The sequence below is a fragment of the Schistocerca gregaria genome, unplaced genomic scaffold (genome assembly GCF_023897955.1).
Source record: "Schistocerca gregaria isolate iqSchGreg1 unplaced genomic scaffold, iqSchGreg1.2 ptg000077l, whole genome shotgun sequence".
Taxonomy (NCBI): Eukaryota; Metazoa; Arthropoda; class Insecta; order Orthoptera; family Acrididae; genus Schistocerca; species Schistocerca gregaria.
Genome location: NW_026061710.1, coordinates 402,900 through 418,027, shown reverse-complemented (window position 1 = coordinate 418,027; position 15,128 = coordinate 402,900). Strand labels below are relative to the sequence as shown.

The following is a 15,128-nucleotide window of genomic DNA, read 5'->3' as shown; positions in this document are numbered from 1 at the left end:
CTCTTACTATCCTCTCCTTCATAATGACAATCCCTTTCCTGACAACCTTAGTAAGGCCAACCATTTTGCCTCCTACCTCACCGATGTCTTTACCATCCCTGACGATCCCCAGTTCGATTATTCCCTCTTCCCCGATGTCCGCGATCGAACTGACACCTCTATCCCTCCACTAGCTCCTGGCTTCCAGTACTTGGACAACATTACACACACTGAACTCAATAACCCTATAACTACTCAAGACATCATCGATATACTCCGCACCAAACGCAACACTGCTCCTGGTCACGACCGTGTTACTTACCGTCACCTCCGTGAAGCTCCCGCCCCCTTCCTCTCCACCCTGGCCAGGCTGTACAATGTGGTCTTGTCCACCGGCTTCTACCCCGACCTGTGGAAAACCTCCCGGATCCTGATGTTCCTCAAACCCGATAAACCACCTTCCGCTGTCTCCTCCTACCGTCCTATAAGCCTTACCTCGGTCTTCAGCAAGGTCCTGGAATCCATTCTAACCCGCCGCATCCACCAGCATCTCCACCGGCACCGCTTCCTTCCCTCCACCCAATGTGGCTTTCGACCATCCTTCTCTGCCGATGACCTTCTCCTTCACCTCACTCACCTCCTCTCCGAACAACTCAACTCCCGCCGCTCCGCCATATTCCTCTCCCTTGACCTTGAACGCGCCTATGACCGAGTGTGGAATTCTGGTCTCCTCTTCAAGCTCCAAACCTTTGCTCTTCCTATTAACTACGTCCGTCTGATCGCCTCCTTCATTTCCCACCGCCCTTCCTATGTCACTATCCACAACACTGATTCCTACACCTTCTACCCCTCTGCCGGTGTGCCCCAAGGTTCCGTCCTTTCCCCTCTTCTTTACCTTCTTTATACGGCGGACATGCCTCCACCTGCACCCCCCCTTCACCTTCTCCAGTACGCCGATGACACCGCCTTCCTTGCCCTTGCCCCCACCCTGCAACGCTCCCAACACCTTCTCCAATCCCATCTTGACCGGTTCACCTCTTGGTGTAACCAGTGGTTGCTCAAGGTCAATCCTTCCAAGACCCAGGCAATCATCGTAGGCAAAACCACCCCTTCCTTCCGTCTCCTTGATTTCTATCTTACCATTTATGGCCGTCCTATTAACCTCACACCCACCCTCAAGTACCTTGGCGTCACCCTTGACCGTCGCCTCTCCTGGACCCCTCATCTCCGGACAATCCAAGCCAAGGCACGCTCCCGACTCCACCTCCTGAAGCTCCTTTCTGGCCGCACATGAGGTCTGGACCCCTCCACCGTCCTCCACACCTATAAATCTCTCATCCGCCCTATCCTCTGTTATGCCCATCCCGCCTGGATCTCTGCCCCGCCTACCTTTTACAAATCCCTTCAAATCCTTGAACGGCATGCACTCCGCCTCGCCTATCGCATCCGCCTCCCTTCCCCCACGCGGCTCCTCTATGACCTCATCCCCTTCCCACACCTCCTCCTCTTCCTCCAACGGATACGGATCCTCTACACCTCCCGCAAGCTTGATCCTCCCCACCCGCTTGTCTCTTCCATCCTCTCCCACCCCAACCCACTGCCGCGCCTGTACTCCTGTATCCCACCTGCTCTCCATCTTCACACTCTCCACACCCTCTCCCAAGGTGGCTTCCGCCGACTCCCCCTCCCGGATGATGCCCTCCTCCCCTCCATCTACCCGTCCTACCAACTTTGAGCCTTGCCTTCCCCTCTCCTCTCATTTTCCTGTGGGCACCCTCTCTCCCTTCTCTCCCTCCCTCTCTCCCTCCTTCCATCCTTACCTCCCCTCCCCCTCTCCCTGGGCTTCCACCCCCCTCTTTTCGTTTTCTCCCCTCCTCCTCCCTGGCATCCTATCTCCCCCTCCCTCCTTCCCTCCCCCTGTTTTTTCCCTTGGCAGGCCCCCAGCTTTTCGGTGTGGACAGTGCCCCTGCAAGCGCCGAAGCCCATCTCCGCAGTGTCCGTGTCTTTCGTCCCGTCTGTACCTCGAGTGTTTCTTCGTTCTCTGCTCCACCGTTCACCTGTGCTAGTGTTCTCTGTTCCGTGCTGTGCTGCCCGTTTTTTTAAAACTGAAACAGTGCTGCGTCGGTGAACGACTTCAATTCTTTTTATTCTCTGTTGTCTTCTGATTTTTGTCCTCCATGTCTGTGTTTTGAGATTATGTCTTCCTGTTTTTATCTCTTGTCTGTTTCTTGTGGCCGAAGAGCGGCATATTAGGCCGCTGCCGGCCTACCTTTGTAGGTATAAAATGACAATAAAGGAAAAAAAAAGGTACAGCATAAAGTGGGACGAGGCAGTCTGAATTACATTTTATAGATGTATTTCTCACATATCTCAGAGCCTCTCGCGGTCGTCGTCGTCGTCGTCGTCGTCGTCGCCGCCGCCGCCGCTTCTGCAGAAGTAGCAAATGGCCATCGTAGCAAATGCGGCGAGGGACGCCCTGCCTTCGATTCCGAATGCACAAAGTGTGTGGTCTTGTTTCTCAGTCTATATTTGGTCGGTCTCGTAAGAGGTTGAATGTAACGAATGGGTGGGAAAGAGCAAGGGGCAGCGGCTGTGTAGAACGAAAACACAAATCCTCAGGGGTGTGAGCGTTTCGAGATGAGTCGTATACATGATATAGTTGGTCGTCAGTGACCATGTGGCCTAATGGACGCAGCCGAGGCGAGTCGGTGCCGCCTGTGCGCGGGGAGCCTGCTGCCTCGCGGGCGGTTGTCGATGATACTCCGGCTTCAAGCTCTAGATTTGCGGATGGTCTGCCGATCAGCTCCGCGCCCCTCGAATCTATGCCGACGCCAACTTTTTCCAACTCTCCCACTGTGGTTGCTCGTTCTTCCGCGGACTCGGCCGAAGATCCCCAAATACCCGCAACGGAGGTTTCCTTGCGTCGTCAGGATTCCCACCAACGTGAGGATATTGCCGCTAGCTTCCGAGGAGTGGACGCTCCAGGCATCCACTCTGCGGGAACTATGAACGAAGATAGCAATCTGGACATTGGTTTCACGTTGGCGCCCACAGAAGACACTTGCGTCAAGGAAACCACAACGAGCGATAGTGTAGAATTGGAGACTGGGTTGCTACCAGTGGGAGCCATGGAAAAAGATGTGCCTCCTTCTGCCGTTGTGGAATGCGATACGCGGACTTTTGTCCGAAAAAAGGAACAGGCGACGTCAGACGTATCATCCGGTACTTCTCCTGACAGGTCGCAAACTTCATCTCCTGCTAGATCGCCGAAGAGATCTTCGAAGAAAGGCAAGAAGAGGAGATTGGCACACAAAGCAGCAGAGAGTTTAGCTCCTGCATTGCGGGAAAAGTTAAAACATTTAAGGGATAATGAACGACTACGAGAACAATGCCCAGTAGCACGAGTTAACGAGTGTACTGAAGCGGAGATGAGTCGTGCCGATGCAGATGATCTTCAACAACAACCTCGCGCACCGCTTGGCGTCGCAGGTTTGCAGACCGGCACTACTATGGATTTAGACCGAACTGTCTCAGGAAAAGGACTTGATTGGGCCGATGCCCAAGAAGATCGCACCGACCACGGAATGGAGATGGACCTGACACATGCTAGTGGCATTTAATTTTTTTTTTTTTTATGTCTATTTTCTTTCTGACAGACAGAATGGAATGGTACAGACGTGACTCTGCATGGGGTATACTTCATTAGCCAATTTCTTTTACCTGCACCTATGCCAACGGAACTGACATATAATGTGACCACGATCAATATAAATCGGATTCGCAGTGAAACAAAAGTCGCTTCTTTAAAAGATTTCCTTTACCAGTCGGATACTGATATAGCCCTCCTACAGGAATTTAATGTCCACAACTTTTATGTCCCAGGTTTTCAAGAGATTTTAAATATTGCACCGGAAGCCACATGTGGGACTGCGATCCTTGTCAAAGATGGTATTGATGTGAAGGATATCTGTCTGTTAGAAAATGGGAGGGGCATCAGTTGTAAAATTTTTACTACTACTGTTTTAAATGTATATGTCCCCTCTGGTAACAACGCTAGAGATGATAGGGCTAATTTTTTTAAGAACGATATGGTCTATTTACTTAAGGGGAATCCGGCGGAAGCTTTAATCGGTGGTGACTTTAATTGTGTACTTCACAAAAAGGATCAGCGACCAAATTTTAACTTCTCCAGGGAACTGGCGGCTTTGGTGACAAACATGAAGTGGACAGACGTGTGGGAAAGCAAATACCCCACGTTAGTCAAATTTACGTACATCAGTAGTCGCTCGCAAAGCAGAATAGACAGAATATACGTCACAGCAAACCTGGAAAATAAAATCAGTAGTATCGAAGTAATTCCCACTACCTTTTCGGACCATCTCGCAGTGAAATGCAGCATTCGGTTTCAGAAGCAAGGAACGTATTGGGGTCGCCCCTTATGGAAGCTGAATACCCATATGTTGTTCGAGGGTGCCCTATCAAGAACAGTAGCGGAGGTATGGCAGGCTGCTCTACGTATGCGCCATAAATACAGCTCTCGCCTTGCGTGGTGGACCTCATGTGCTAAAAAGAAATTGAGATCATCCCTAATAGCTTACGGGAGGGAGCGAGCGATGTGGTCTCGCAATACCGTTGAATTTTACTATACATGCTTAAGGGAACTATCAGCTCAGCAGATGACTGATGAGGTTTTCATTGAAATAAAGAAGATCAAGGCTCACCTCATAAGTCTCAAGCGACAACAGCTGGAGGGTTTAAAAATTAAATCTCGTGTCCCGACAACGGTGGAGGACGAAAACGCATCGCTGTACTACTTACTCGAATATGAAAGAAATAGAAGACGAGCGTTTATTGCTTGTCTTAGAGTGGGCGATAACCGGGTGCTGACGGAACACTCTGACATTTTAAATGCAGTTTATGGATTTTATCGTACGTTATATACTGATACCCGGTATAATCTAGACTGTGCGAACGATTTGCTACGAACTACAGGTATCGACAACGTTATCAATGACGAGGACAATGTGTCCCTTACCACTGCGATCACATGTGAGGAGGTGTTTGATATACTTAAATATTCGCCTACCCGTAAGTCCCCAGGGCCTGATGGCTTGCCTGTAGAGTTTTATTGTAAATTTTGGCCTCTCATCGGTAATCAATTCACAGAAGTGATAAATGAAGTGTTGCAAGGTGTTACTGTTCCACGCGAGTTCAAAGAAAGCGTAACTGTGCTAATACCAAAGGGAAGGAACGCGACAGTTAAAGATCTCAATCAATTGAGACCAATATGTTTGATGAACTCGGATTATAAAATAATTGCACGTGTACTGAAGGAAAGACTGAGACCTCTAATGGAGAAGATCATAGGTGACCACCAAACCTGTCTCTCGGGGCGGAATATTTTTAAAACTGTTTGTGAATATAGGGATGTCTCTGCAATTTTTGCAACGTCATTCTCACCAGGAGGCCTTGCCTTTATCGACTTCTCAAAGGCTTTTGACAGGGTCAACCACTTATTTTTGTTCAGAACGTTGACCTACGTGGGTTTTAGTCAACATTTTGTGCAAGTGTTAATTAACATTGTTGAAGGCATCCAAACACAAGTGTCTGTAAATGGGCATTTCACTCCACCCATTGAAATTCGCAACGGCGTCCCGCAGGGAAGTCCTTTGTCAATGCTCCTGTATGTTGTTGCACTGGAGCCTTTACTAAGGAGACTCGATGTCGATCTTGAGGGCATCACGATATCTGGCGTTAACAACGTCACCAATGCATATGCTGATGACGTTGGAGTGGTTATTCGTAGTAACGAAGATTTAGAGAAATTAACTACGAATATTCAGATCTTTTGTGAAGCTACAGGCGCTAGGGTTAACGAGGTGAAGAGTTCGTTTTTAAATCTTAAAGGTCTTCAAGATGTCCGTTTGGAATGGGCACGCTCCGTCGATCGTCACACCGCTCTGGGTGCACCTTTTACCGATGTCCGCTTCAGACCATGACCTACAATTGGAAGAAAGTACTGGATACAATCAGAGGAGCCACAATACTCAATCAGACCAGACGTCTGAACATTAAACAACGAATCAGAATAATTAATTTGTCCATTTTATCAAAAGCTATATATATAGGTCAAATATTGCCAGTTTCGAAACCCATTGCCAAACGTATAACGAGTATCATTTGCCGATTTATATGGACAGGGAATATTTTTAGAGTAGAAGTCGGTACAGTTACGTTACCTTCCGCTGAAGGTGGCCTAGGTTTAACAGATATATGGCGGAAGACTACGGCGTTATATATAAAGAGGACCCTACAAATTATAGAAAAACATCCACATAGTATTACAGCCAGGCTGTATCGACTCCTACAGCCAGAAAATTTACGTCCACCCATAAATATAGGCGGAATTAATTATAAATTGAAATATATTCGCCAGTTCTTTTTAGAGATTAGCTACATGGACAGTATTGTCACGAATCCACAATCAAGGAATTGCAGGAAATTAATGGAACTCTTAACAACGAAAGAACATGTCAACAAAATGGAGTGCAGATATCCCGACAAAGACTGGAAAAGAATTTGGAAAAATATTAGTAATCGTGAACTGTCTTCCGACATTCAGGCAACCTGGTACCGAGTTGTTAATAACGTAGTTTCCACTAACGAAAAGTTGCACTCCATTGGTCTTAGTGACACGATTGTGTGCACCCGATGTGACGCAGTTGACACATTGATCCACCGCTTTCTCTGTGGCGGATACGCCGAAATATGGAGGGGACTCCAACGGCGGGTAGCCTTTATAACCAGAACTGTTAGTACTGAGATCAATGTTGAAAAATTACTCTTCCCCGATGGTGTTTTCTTCCCTGTCCAGAAAACCAATGCTGTGTTGTGGTTGTTTGGCAATTATGTACATTACGTTATATCTGAACACGGCAATGACCGTGTTTTAGAATACGAATTATACGAACGAGCAAAATATTATCAGATATGTACGCGCAGGGACCACAAAAAAACATGTTACACATGTTACATGTTACACATTCTGTTTCAGAGACAAGGGATTGGATAAACATCTTAATAGCCCTCGTCTACGAAAAATGTAGTCACAGGCCAAAGTAGGGGATCGCTGTTGAGGGTGAAGTACGGTGGGGACTTCGTGTGCCCCAGGGCCGCTACGGTAGCCGTGAAGGCCTCGGACAGAACCCCGAAACGGCACTGCGGCTTCACACTTACTGCTGGATGAACCCCATATCTCCAGCAACTACTTTCATCTATGATGATTTTCCAGGATCTCGGTAATATCGGAAGGTGATTTCGTTGCACACAATGCAGTGGAAGCTTCTTGCACGTGTTCCTCAGTTACAATCTTTCTATTTTTGTTTAATTTTTTTCAGTATGAAGCAAGAGTGACAATTTATTAATTCCCAAGAAGCCTTAATTTTTCAATTTTCAGTTCTACGGAGGAGAAGCCTAAAAAAAAAAAAATGGATAAGGCGTCGGACTTCGGATCTGATGATTACAGGTTCGAATGTTGTCACGCTCGTTTTTTTCCAGTTCTGAAAAAGAATCATACCGTTTTAATGTAGCAATTGAGCAGTACGAAACCGTCTGAATGTTGCTGTTGACCATTTTTTGCTTGGAAATGCTCTTGAGCTTGGAACATACACAACAAGACCGGTGTTAACTAGCGAAATGGTCGGCAGAGTGCCGACACCGCGAGTTTTGACTGGCACTTGCACATCTAAAACAACGTCGGAAAGTAACTCGTTCGGCTTTTGAGTCACATAAAGTATGTGTGTTAATTTTGACGCCACTAACTCTGCATGCTGTCATGCAATTTCTTTACCTCTCAGAAATGATTATGACATAAAAGTGAAGTACGTGACGAGTGTGACGTTAGGAAAACATTAGGCAGCATGGAGAGATTCTGTATGGGTCCACCCAACCCAAACGAGTACTGTGTGACGTGCTATCCGGCAGGTATTCACCGAGGTAGCCGGCTAGCTCAGTTGGTAGAGCGTCAGACCCTTAATCCTGGGGTCGTGGGTTCGATCCACACGCTGGGCGGAACGGAATTTTGTTCCCCTGAAGATGTAAATTACCGTTTTTCTGATTAACGAGATGTAATGGAAATAGCAACTTTAAACTTTGCCTACGTCTCTGTCAGTCACAAGGAAACTGTATTTGAATGTGAAGGTGATTTTGTAGACATGTGTGGAAGACATGTTCTGAATTGCAAGTGTTGTTGTTTGGAGAGCACATCGGTTACGTGTCAGATGTGTAGCCAAGCAGTAATGGGTCGCCATAGCTGCAAATATTAGCCGGTAATATGAAGTGTTGTCAGCTGAAGTCTGATGATGCAGACGACCGTAAGGACGATGTACCCAAGAGTACCACTAGGCAGCGCCTCTTTAGCTCGGTGGTAGAGCACTGCTCTAATAAACCAGGCATCGGAAGTTCCATCCTCACAGGAGAAAGATGAATTTTGGAAATCAGTTGCGCGTCGTAGCCGTATAGCAAACAGTATCTGTGATGACGAACAATTAGCGACAGGCGTTTTTTTTAAGAATTACTCTCAGATGTGATTAAGGCGAATGGCGCAGATAAAGCATTTGCCAAAGCGGTACAGCATAAAGTGGGACGAGGCAGTCTGAATTACATTTTATAGATGTATTTCTCACATATCTCAGAGCCTCTCGCGGTCGTCGTCGTCGTCGTCGTCGTCGTCGTCGTCGTCGTCGCCGCCGCCGCCGCTTCTGCAGAAGTAGCAAATGGCCATCGTAGCAAATGCGGCGAGGGACGCCCTGCCTTCGATTCCGAATGCACAAAGTGTGTGGTCTTGTTTCTCAGTCTATATCTGGTCGGTCTCGTAAGAGGTTGAATGTAACGAATGGGTGGGAAAGAGCAAGGGGCAGCGGCTGTGTAGAACGAAAACACAAATCCTCAGGGGTGTGAGCGTTTCGAGATGTGTCGTATACATGATATAGTCGGTCGTCAGTGACCGTGTGGCATAATGGATAAGGCGTCGGACTTCGGATCTGATGATTACAGGTTCGAATGTTGTCACGCTCGTTTTTTTCCAGTTGTGAAAAAGAAACATACCGTTTTAATGTAGCAATTGAGCAGTACGAAACCGTCTGAATGTTGCTGTTGACCATTTTTTGCTTGGAAATGCTCTTGAGCTTGAAACACACACAACAAGACCGGTGTTAACTAGCGAAATGGTCGGCAGAGTGCCGACACCGCGAGTTTTGACTGGCACTTGCACATCTAAAACAACGTCGGAAAGTAACTCGTTCGGCTTTTGAGTCACATAAAGTATGTGTGTTAATTTTGACGCCACTAGCTCTGCATGCTGTCATGCAATTTCTTTACCTCTCAGAAATGATTATGACATAAAATTATAGTACGTGACGAGTGTGACGTTAGGAAAACATTAGGCAGCATGGAGAGATTCTGTATGGGACCACCCAACCCAAACGAGTACTGTGTGACGTGCTATCCGGCAGGTATTCACCGAGGTAGCCGGCTAGCTCAGTCGGTAGAGCGTCAGACTCTTAATCATAGAGTCGTGGGTTCGAGCCAAACGCTGGGCGGAACGGAATTTTGTTCCGCTGCAGATGTAAATTACGGTTTTTCTGATTAACGAGATGTAATGGAAATAGCAACTTTAAACTTTGCCTACGTCTCTGTCAGTCACAAGGAAACTGTATTTGAATGTGAAGTTGATTTTGTAGACATGTGTGGAAGACATGTTGTGAAATGCAAGTGTTGTAGTTTGGAGAGCACATCGGTTACGTTTCAGATGTGTAGCCAAGCAGTAATGGGTCGCCATAGCTGCAAATATTAGCCGGTAATATGAAGTGTTGTCAGCTGAAGTCTGAAGATGCAAACGACTGTAAGGACGAAGTACCCAAGAGTACCGCTAGGCCGCGCCTCTTTAGCTCAGTGGTAGAGCACTGCTCTAATAAACCAGGCATCGGAAGTTCCATCCTCACAGGAGAAAGATGAATTTTGGAAATCAGTTGCGCGTTGTGGCCGTATAGCAAACAGTATCTGTGATGACGAACAATTAGCGACAGGCGTTTTTTTAAGAATTACTCTCAGATGTGATTAAGGCGAATGGCGCAGATAAAGCATTTGCCAAAGCGGTACAGCATAAAGTCGCCGCCGCCGCCGCTTCTGCAGAAGTAGCAAATGGCCATCGTAGCAAATGCGGCGAGGGACGCCCTGCCTTCGATTCCGAATGCACAAAGTGTGTGGTCTTGTTTCTCAGTCTATATTTGGTCGGTCTCGTAAGAGGTTGAATGTAACGAATGGGTGGGAAAGAGCAAGGGGCAGCGGCTGTGTAGAACGAAAACACAAATGCTCAGGGGTGTGAGCGTTTCGAGATGAGTCGTATACATGTTATAATTGATCGTCAGTGACCGTGTGGCCTAATGGATAAGGCGTCGGACTTCGGATCTGATGATTACAGGTTCGAATGTGGCCCGCTCGTTTTTTTCCAGTTCTGAAAAAGAAACATACCGTTTTAATGTAGCAATTGAGCAGTACGAAGCCGTCTGAATGTTGCTGTTGACCATTTTTTGCTTGGAAATGCTCTTGAGCTTGAAACACACACAACAAGACCGGTGTTAACTAGCGAAATGGTCGGCAGAGTGCCGACACCGAGAGTTTTGACTGGCACTTGCACATCTAAAACAACGTCGGAAAGTAACTCGTTCGGCTTCTGAGTCACATAATGTATGTGTGTTAATTTTGACGCCACTAGCTCTCATGCTGTCATGCAATTTCTTTACCTCTCAGAAATGATTATGACATAAAAGTGAAGTACGTGACGAGTGTGACGTTAGGAAAACATTAGGCAGCATGGAGAGATGCTGAATGGGTCCACCCAACCCAAACGAGTACTGTGTGACGTGCTATCCGGCAGGTATTCACCGAGGTAGCCGGCTAGCTCAGTCGGTAGAGCGTCAGACTCTTAATCCTAGGGTCGTGGGTTCGAGCCACACGCTGGGCGGAACGGAATTTTGTTCCCCTGAAGATGTAAATTACCGTTTTTCTGATTAACGAGATGTAATGGAAATAGCAACTTTAAACTTTGCCTACGTCTCTGTCAGTCACAAGGAAACTGTATTTGAATGTGAAGGTGATTTTGTAGACATGTGTGGAAGACATGTTCTGAATTGCAAGTGTTGTTGTTTGGAGAGCACATCGGTTACGTGTCAGATGTGTAGCCAAGCAGTAATGGGTCGCCATAGCTGCAAATATTAGCCGGTAATATGAAGTGTTGTCAGCTGAAGTCTGATGATGCAGACGACCGTAAGGACGATGTACCCAAGAGTACCGCTAGGCCGCGACTCTTTAGCTCAGTGGTAGAGCACTGCTCTAATAAACCAGGCATCGGAAGTTCCATCCTCACAGGAGAAGGATGAATTTTGGAAATCAGTTGCGCGTCGTAGCCGTATAGCAAACAGTATCTGTGATGACGAACAATTAGCGACAGGCGTTTTTTTTAAGAATTACTCTCAGATGTGATTAAGGCGAATGGCGCAGATAAAGCATTTGCCAAAGCGGTACAGCATAAAGTGGGACGAGGCAGTCTGAATTACATTTTATAGATGTATTTCTCACATATCTCAGAGCCGGTCGCGGTCGTCGTCGCCGTCGCCGCCGCCGCCGCTTCTGCAGAAGTAGCAAATGGCCATCGTAGCAAATGCGGCGAGGGACGCCCTGCCTTCGATTCCGAATGCACAAAGTGTGTGATCTTGTTTCTCAGTCTATATTTGGTCGGTCTCGTAAGAGGTTGAATGTAACGAATGGGTGGGAAAGAGCAAGGGGCAGCGGCTGTGTAGAACGAAAACACAAATCCTTGTCACGCTCGTTTTTTTCCAGTTCTGAAAAAGAAACATACCGTTTTAATGTAGAAATTGAGCAGTACGAAACGGTCTGAATGTTGCTGTTGACCATTTTTTGCTTGGAAATGCTCTTGAGCTTGAAACACACACAACAAGACCGGTGTTACCTAGCGAAATGGTCAGCAGAGTGCCGACACCGCGAGTTTTGACTGGCACTTGCACATCTAAAACAACGACGGAAAGTAACGCGTTCGGCTTTTGAGTCACATAAAGTACGTGTGTTAATTTTGACGCCACTAGCTCTGCATGCTGTCATGCAATTTCTTTACCTCTCAGAAATGATTATGACATAAAAGTGAAGTACGTGACGAGTGTGACGTTAGGAAAACATTAGGCAGCATGGAGAGATTCTGTATGGGACCACCCAACCCAAACGAGTACTGTGTGACGTGCTATCCGGCAAGTATTCACCAAGGTAGCCGGCTAGCTCAGTCGGTAGAGCGTCAGACTCTTAATAGTAGGGTCGTGGGTTCGAACCACACGCTGGTTGGAATGGAAATTTGTTCCACTGCAGATGTAAATTACCGTTTTTCTGATTAACGTGATGTAATGGAAATAGAAACTTTAAACTTTGCCTACGTCTCTGTCAGTCACAAGGAAACTGTATTTGAATGTGAAGGTGATTTTGTAGACATGTGTGGAAGACATGTTCTGAAATGCAAGTGTTGTAGTTTGGAGGGCACATCGGTTACGTGTCAGATGTGTAGCCAAGCAGTAATGGGTCGCCATAGCTGCAAATATTAGCCGGTAATATGAAGTGTTGTCAGCTGAAGTCTGATGATGCAGACGACCGTAAGGACGAAGTACCCAAGAGTACCGCTAGGCCGCGCCTCTTTAGCTCAGTGGTAGAGCACTGCTCTAATAAACCAGGCATCGGAAGTTCCATCCTCACAGGAGAAAGATGAATTTTGGAAATCAGTTGCGCGTCGTGGCCGTATAGCAAACAGTATCTGTGATGACGAACAATTAGCGACAGGCGTTTTTTTTAAGAATTACTCTGAGATGTGATTAAGGCGAATGGCGCAGATAAAGCATTTGCCAAAGCGGTACAGCATAAAGTGGGACGAGGCAGTCTGAATTACATTTTATAGATGTATTTCTCACATATCTCAGAGCCTCTCGCGGTCGTCGTCGTCGTCGTCGTCGTCGTCGTCGCCGCCGCCGCTTCTGCAGAAGTAGCAAATGGCCATCGTAGCAAATGCGGCGAGGGACGCCCTGCCTTCGATTCCGAATGCACAAAGTGTGTGGTCTTGTTTCTCAGTCTATAATTGGTCGGTCTCGTAAGAGGTTGAATGTAACGAATGGGTGGGAAAGAGCAAGGGGCAGCGGCTGTGTAGAACGAAAACACAAATCCTCAGGGGTGTGAGCGTTTCGAGATGAGTCGTATACATGATATAGTTGGCCGTCAGTGACCATGTGGCCTAATGGATAAGGCGTCGGACTTCGGATCTGATGATTACAGTTTCGAATGTTGTCACGCTCGTTTTTTTTCCAGTTCTGAAAAAGAAACATACCGTTTTAATGTAGCAATTGAGCAGTACGAAACCGTCTGAATGTTGCTGTTGACCATTTTTTGCTTGGAAATGCTCCTGAGCTTGAAACACACACAACAAGACCGGTGTTAACTAGCGAAATGGTCGGCAGAGTGCCGACACCGCGAGTTTTGACTGGCACTTGCACATCTAAAACAACGTCGGAAAGTAACTCGTTCGGCTTTTGAGTCACATAAAGTATGTGTGTTAATTTTGACGCCACTAGCTCTGCATGCTGTCATGCAATTTCTTTACCTCTCAGAAATGATTATGACATAAAATTGAAGTACGTGACGAGTGTGACGTTAGGAAAACATTAGGCAGCATGGAGAGATTCTGTATGGGACCACCCAACCCAAACGAGTACTGTGTGACGTGCTATCCGGCAGGTATTCACCGAGGTAGCCGGCTAGCTCAGTCGGTAGAGCGTCAGACTCTTAATCATAGAGTCGTGGGTTCGAGCCAAACGCTGGGCGGAACGGAATTTTGTTCCGCTGCAGATGTAAATTACCGTTTTTCTGATTAACGAGATGTAATGGAAATAGCAACTTTAAACTTTGCCTACGTCTCTGTCAGTCACAAGGAAACTGTATTTGAATGTGAAGGTGATTTTGTAGACATGTGTGGAAGACATGTTCTGAAATGCAAGTGTTGTAGTTTGGAGAGCACATCGGTTACGTGTCAGATGTGTAGCCAAGCAGTAATGGGTCGCCATAGCTGCAAATATTAGCCGGTAATATGAAGTGTTGTCAGCTGAAGTCTGATGATGCAGACGACCGTAACGGCGAAGTACCCAAGAGTACCGCTAGGCCGCGCCTCTTTAGCTCAGTGGTAGAGCACTGCTCTAATAAACCAGGCATCGGAAGTTCCATCCTCACAGGAGAAAGATGAATTTTGGAAATCAGTTGCGCGTCGTGGCCGTATAGCAAACAGTATCTGTGATGACGAACAATTAGCGACAGGCGTTTTTTTAAGAATTACTCTCAGATGTGATTAAGGCGAATGGCGCAGATAAAGCATTTGCCAAAGCGGTACAGCATAAAGTGGGACGAGGCAGTCTGAATTACATTTTATAGATGTATTTCTCACATATCTCAGAGCCTCTCGCGGTCGTCTTCGTCGTCGTCGTCGTCGTCGTCGTCGTCGTCGTCGTCATCGCCGCCGCCGCTTCTGTAGAAGTAGCAAATGGCCATCGTAGCAAATGCGGCGAGGGACGCCCTGCCTTCGATTCCGAATGCACAAAGTGTGTGGTCTTGTTTCTCAGTCTATAATTGGTCGGTCTCGTAAGAGGTTGGATGTAACGAATGGGTGGGAAAGAGCAAGGGGCAGCGGCTGTGTAGAACGAAAAAACAAATCCTCAGGGGTGTGAGCGTTTCGAGATGAGTCGTATACCTGATATAGTCGTCGTCAGTGACCATGTGACCTAATGGATAAGGCGTCGGACTTCGGATCTGATGATTACAGGTTCGAATGTTGTCACGCTCGTTTTTTTCCAGTTCTGAAAAAGAAACATACCGTTTTAATGTAGCAATTGATCAGTACGAAACCGTCTGAATGTTGCTGTTGACCATTTTTTGCTTGGAAATGCTCTTGAGCTTGAAACACACACAACAAGACCGGTGTTAACTAGCGAAATGGTCGGCAGAGTGCCGACACCGCGAGTTTTGACTGGCACTTGCACATCTAAAACAACGTC

The 15,128-nt window shown here is 46.9% G+C and overlaps 1 non-coding gene across 1 annotated transcript; it reads left to right on the top strand.

Annotated features, from left to right (window-relative positions):
- Window positions 1-10,929: 10,929 nt before the first annotated feature.
- Window positions 10,930-11,002, top strand: Trnak-cuu (transfer RNA lysine (anticodon CUU)). Its single transcript has one exon. It is a non-coding gene; the product is annotated as a tRNA-Lys (tRNA).
- The last annotated feature ends 4,126 nt before the right edge of the window (window positions 11,003-15,128 follow it).